Raw genomic sequence first — 6,000 nt, 5'->3', positions numbered from 1 at the left:
CTGAAGTGTACACTTTTGCCATTCTTTATATCAAGAGCATGGACCATAGGCTTGGCCATACTGTACAGTAATTCCACGTGATACACAACATTTACCGCTAGATGACACCAGAGATGTTGAAAAATTATCCAACGTAAATCTAGGCCTATAATGCTGTATGCTCCTTTCATTGGCTCATTGGAGAGTGTGTTAACGCAGATTGCAAAGCACATTTTAGATAAATAACAATTTCCCCATGTATTTAATTGAACACTTTTACATTCAGTAAACACATTTTGTACATTTATGTTCATATTGAAACGATCCAAAATAATGGTATCTTTTTTTCTTTCAACAGCAAAAACAACATTTCCAGTTGCCACACAAAAAGTGTCGAGCCCTTTTTACAAGTCTCCTTGCATCCCTTACCGTCCTGATTGGCTGACGCCGCGGTGAGGTCATCACAAGAGTGGTGCCAGTGTTTTTGACATTCGGGATAACTTTCTCACTGTCCGACGGCTGTTGGGATGTACAGTATATGTGCCAAACCAAAGCATTTTCGCAATTCCAACAATTAAACCACGTTTTTATAATTGGACGCGTACTGTAGGTCTCGTTTCCTCTATCAGTGGAAAACGTAGTGTTTTACCATCCACCGGATAAACTTATTTTCGTCAACCTGCAGTTTTTGGATCATTCATCATTCACTAGTGAGGACCATTCAACTGTGAGGAGCGAAACATTGAAAGGATCCATGAGCCCGAATAGGACGAAAACCCTCGCATAGAATAGGTATGTTTTGCATTAATTATTTTGTTCCTTGGTGTGTAGCCTATTGGGCAATATCGGGTCTATCTAGCCTGCAGTGTACGGTTGTATTAAACATAATATAGTGTTTAGTTGAACATGTTCGAACAATCCTAATAAGAATCTAACTTCTTTTTTTTTAAAGTTCTTCTGATTTTAAGAAGCCCATCTTTTATAAAGGCCATCTTTTTTTCTGATTAAAAGATGCTCTGCTTTTCAATTAGGTTACTTATACATTATATAACGTAAGATGGTGTAGGCCTACCATCAATAAGCATCAACTTAAGGAGAGTTGATTGATCTAATATTCATGTATTTGAATTAGATGTATCATGTTTTGCAATAATCTTGCCACTTAGCATGAGTGACAGGTCTTAACACGTGTTGTTTTGGAGCTGCGTTCTGAATGGTGCGCTGCGACGCGTTGATACGAGACAAGCATCGGAAACAATTGCAGTGTGTGTTCACGAAGGTAAATAGTAAATGAGTTTAGAATCATTGTGGTTCTGCGTTATCCCGTAGTTCCTCATGTATTGAGCAGCAGCTGGACGTTTGCTATTTATGAGGTCTGGTAGTTTAGCCAAATATTATACATAGGGTTCTTTTTTTCCTCACAGTAAGTGTGAGTGTGACCGCCGGTGTCAGGGTTCGACTCAGCATCTCCTGTGCGCCAGCACATTACCCATTACCCGGCATTGACTTGGGGTGCCAATGCCACTGTTCAGGTCACAGGCAAGGTTGCCCATTATGTGCTCTGGGATTTCTAATGTTAATTTGCAACTTCTGAGTGAGCTTGATATTGAATTGTGTGTCTTGATACTAGTAGCTTGCACAAGGCCTTTATCCACATTTTGTTCTATTATAGCCGTATTCTAATATTGATTACATTGTTTTTCCCCCTCATCAATCTACACACAATAGCCCATAAGGACAATGCAAAAAATAGTTTTTTAATTTTTTTGTAAATGTATTAAAAATAAACAACTGAAATATAACATTTACATAAGTATTCAGACCCTTTACTCAGTACTTTGTTGAAGCACCGTTGGCAGGGATTACATCCTCGAGTCTTCTTGGGTATGACGCTACATGCTTGGCACACCAGTGTTTGGGGAGTTTCTCCCATTCTTCTCTGCAGATCCTCTCAAGCTCTGTTTGGTTGGATGGGGAGCGTTGCTGTACAGCTGTTTTCAGGTCTCTCCAGAGATGTTCGATTGGGTTCAAGTCTCTGGCTGGGCCACTCAAAGACATTCAGAGACATGTCCCGAAGCTGTGTTGTCTTGGCTGTGTGCTTAGGGTTGTTGTCCTGTTGGAAGGTGAACCTTCACCCCAGTCTGAGGTCCTGAATGCTCTGGAGCAGGTTTTCATCAAGGATCTCTCTGTACTTTGTTCCGATCACCTTTAAACTTGATCCTGACTAGTCTCCCAGTCCCTGCTGCTGAAAAACCTCCCCACAGCATGATGCTGCCACCATCATGCTTCACCGTAGGGATTGTGCCAGGTTTCCTCCAGACATGACGCTTGGCATTCAGGCCAAAGAGTTCAGTCTTGGTTTCATCAGGCCAAAGAATCTTCTTTCTCATGGTCTGAGCCCTTTAGGTGCCGTTTGGAAAACTCCAAGCAGGCTGTCATGTGCCTTTTACTGAGGAGTGGCTTCTGTCTGGCCACTCTACCATAAAGGCCCAATTAGTGGAGTGCTGCAGAGATGGTTGTCCTTCTGGAAGGTTCTCCCATCTCTACAGAGGATCTCTAGAGCTCTGTCACAGTGACCATCGGGTTCTTGGTCACCTCCCTGACCAAGGCCCTTCTCCCCTGAATGCTCACTTTGGCCAGGCGGCCAGCTCTAGGAAGAGTCTTGGGGGTTCCAAACTTCTTCTATTTAAGAATGATGGAGGCCACTGTGTTCTTGGGGACCTTCAATGCTGCAGAAATGTTTTGGTACCCTTCCCCAGATCTGTGCCTAGACACAATCCTGTCTCTGAGCTCTACTGACAATTCCTTTGACCTCATGGCTTGGTTTTTGCTCTGACATGCACTGTCAACTGTGGGACCTTTATATAGACAGGTGTGTGCCTTTCCAACTCATGTCCAATCAATTAAATTAACCACAGGTGGACTCCTATTAAGTTGTAGAAACATCTCAAGGATGATCAATTGAAACAGGGATGCACCTGAGCTCCATTTCGAGTCACATAGCAAAGTGTCTGAATACTTATCTAAATAAGGTATTTCTGTTTTTTATATTTAATACATTTGCAAAAATGTCTAAAAACCTGTTTTGTCTTTGTTATTATGGGGTGTTTTGTGTGGATTGCTGAGGATATTTTATTTATTTAATCCATTTTAGAATAAGGCTGTAACGTAGCAAAATGTGGAAAAGTGAAGGGGTCTCAATACTTTCAGAAGGCACTGTATGTAAACTGAGTGTACCAAAACATTAGGAACACCTGCTCTTTACATGACATAGACTGACCAGGTGAATCCAGGTAAAAGCTATGATCCATTATTGATGTCACCTTGATAATTGAGACATGGATTGTGTCTGTCATTAAGAGGGTGAATGCGCAAGACAAAATATTGAACGAACTGCATTGGAACGGGGTTTGTTAGTAGGTGCCAGGCGCACCGGTTTGAGTGTTGATACTGCTACACTGCTGTTTTTTTTTACGCTCAACAGTCTCCCGTGTGTATCAAGAATGGTCCACCGTCCAAATGACATCCAGCCAACTTGACACAACTGTGGGAAGCATTGGAGTCAACATGGGCCAGCATCCCTGTGGAATGCTTTCAAAACCTTGTAGAGTCCAGGCCCCGACGAATTGAGGCTGTTCTGAGGGCAAAAGGGGGTGCAACTCAATATTAGGAAGATGTTCCTAATGTTTTGTACACTCAGGGCATGTTGGCGCTTGTGCACACATCTGCATGTGTTTCATGGGACCTGAGTTTCCCCTGTTACACGTGCATGTGTCTCTCTGCCCATATTCTATTCTTGTGTGTGTGTGTGTGTGTGTGTGTGTGTGTGTGTGTGTGTGTGTGTGTGTGTGTGTGTGTGTGTGTGTGTGTGTGTGTGTGTGTGTGTGTGTGTGTGTTTGAGTGCCTTAAAATGCCTTTGTCACATCATCCATCCCCCGTCATCTTTTCAAAGAGAGACAGACTCTGAATAGAAAGCTTCCAATGAGTTAACAAGAAGAATGTGTGTACCAAACCATTGAATTAAGCCCATGCCAGTAAGTGCCACAGGGCGGAACTATTTTAGTTGGAGAAATCTTGCTGCCTAGTGTCCCGGGGGCAGTGACGAGCGGAGCGCGAGGCTCCTGCAGTATGGTGATCATTGTCTCGCTGCCACAGTCATGTGACCTGCTGGGAATGGAAGAAAAGGGCACAAAGTGTCCGGAGAGAGACTCACACTGGTATACAATGATGTTACACTGTTTTATACCAAAGCATTGTTGAATATTAGTTTCTGATTGGCTAGGAGGGCATTCTAGAATAGACATTACATCCAGATAACGGGACAGTTCATTACATACGCTCTTTCATGTAACAAGATGAGAGAGATGACCACAAGTGTAAACTTGGGTCAAATATTGACTATGTCAGGTGAATAGACAGTGTAAACTTGGGTCAAATATTGACTATGTCAGGTGAATAGACAGTGGAGAAGAGTGTCAGCATCTAGACTAGAACATGACAGTTTGGCCAAGCTATAGTTGTGTGGTGTGTTGATTATCGCTTTCTTGTGTAGTATGTGACAAACAGGGGTTCGAAACTGTGTTTCCTGCATGCCATAAGACTGTGTTAGCCTGCTGAGTTAAATCTTACCCACTGGGCAAAAAATGGTTGAATCAAAGTTTTCTTCTTTTTTTTTTTTTAAATCACCCAACTTTTAACCTAAATCCAATGACACTTTGAACTTTTTTGTTGTTGATTTCACATTGAATTCACGTTAATTGACAACTCAACCAAATGTATGTCAAAACTAGACTTTGAACTGACGTCTGTGCCCAGTGGGTAGGCATTATCTTAGGGAGCCAACGCCAAGTCTTCAAGGCTAAATCAAGGTTGCTCCACTTACTCCCTAACACTGCTAGTAAAGAACAGAAGTACAGGCCGTTGCTAACACAGTTAGTCTACCAATAAGTTGAATGGGGGTGGGCGCGGGAAAGAAAGTCCGGAGCATGATCATAGTAGGCTAATCCGTTTACCACGACTGTGTCATTATGATAATATAACAAGCTCAGTTTGTTTTTGGGAGTGGCAAGCTCCTCCAGCTGCTAGCAATAAAAACAACATTATTCCTTTTTCTAATGAAAGGGTTCAGCCATGGACGCAGACTCCCTGGGACAGATAAAAATAAGCAAGGCTGTTACAGATGCTTCCACATTGTTGCTGGTTTCCTTTTCTTATTTGTGTAAAATCCTCGCTAGCTATATTCTTCTCTCCAAACTTGATGATGTATGTAAAACCTACATTTATGATACAGAGATCGGACACAATCAGGAATAGGAAGATCAGGAGATTTGGTCAGAGTGATATTCAATGTTACTGCAGTACAATGAGTGATACATACAATACACAGTATGGTGTATTTCATGGTTCCAAAGAGCCTAAGGCTGGAAATTCAATCAATTACATGCTGTGAAATCCACAATGTGAAATACCAGATTGTTATGCATCGTAGTGTGGAAAATATTGAGAAAATGTTTACTGGGTGTCATAAAACAAAACAAAAATGTTCTATATGAAATGGTGTGATTTTGCAGTACAGTAAAGTGACGTTTTCCACATTACAGGTTTGATTAAATACCAGCCTCTGCACTCTAACATTAGAGTTGTAATAATTCATGAATAATGAAACACTTTAAATGAATGTGAGATATTTGGAAGAGAGAACAGAGTGTAAGGGGAAGACAAATGGAGATGTGCCGTGATTGACAGGGACACATGTCCGTGTTTACTGGACGGCTATAAGAAGGGGGCGGAAGCTCTTTGGCCTCACAAAGAAATAAATGTGAGGGAGCCCACCCTAGTTACTCCTAAAGCGCTCTTTCATTTTTCTGAGACAGAATCATTCTGGACCTGTCAACTTAACATCCTCTTATTCTTAAGGGAGGGGGAAGTTCTGGGTGCGCCTAACGGTGTCTCTAAGGGGCAAAGTACTGTAGCTTTTCATCAAGAATGTATTTCTCCCACCTTGAAACTCACCTTTTGAGT

At 41.9% G+C, this 6,000-nt stretch overlaps 1 protein-coding gene across 1 annotated transcript in view; it reads left to right on the top strand.

Moving 5' to 3' along the window:
• Positions 1–436: 436 nt before the first annotated feature.
• Positions 437–6,000, top strand: part of megf10 (multiple EGF-like-domains 10) — a 124,697-nt gene continuing 119,133 nt past the window's right edge. The window contains exon 1 of the mRNA XM_055875387.1: positions 437–771. The gene's annotated coding sequence lies outside the window, so the exon portion shown is untranslated. The remainder of the gene's footprint in view (positions 772–6,000) is intronic.

Source organism: Salvelinus fontinalis, chromosome 21, assembly GCF_029448725.1.
Source record: "Salvelinus fontinalis isolate EN_2023a chromosome 21, ASM2944872v1, whole genome shotgun sequence".
NCBI classification, from domain to species: Eukaryota; Metazoa; Chordata; class Actinopteri; order Salmoniformes; family Salmonidae; genus Salvelinus; species Salvelinus fontinalis.
Note: the sequence above shows the minus strand (reverse complement) of the source record. Positions and strands in the feature narration are given on the sequence as shown.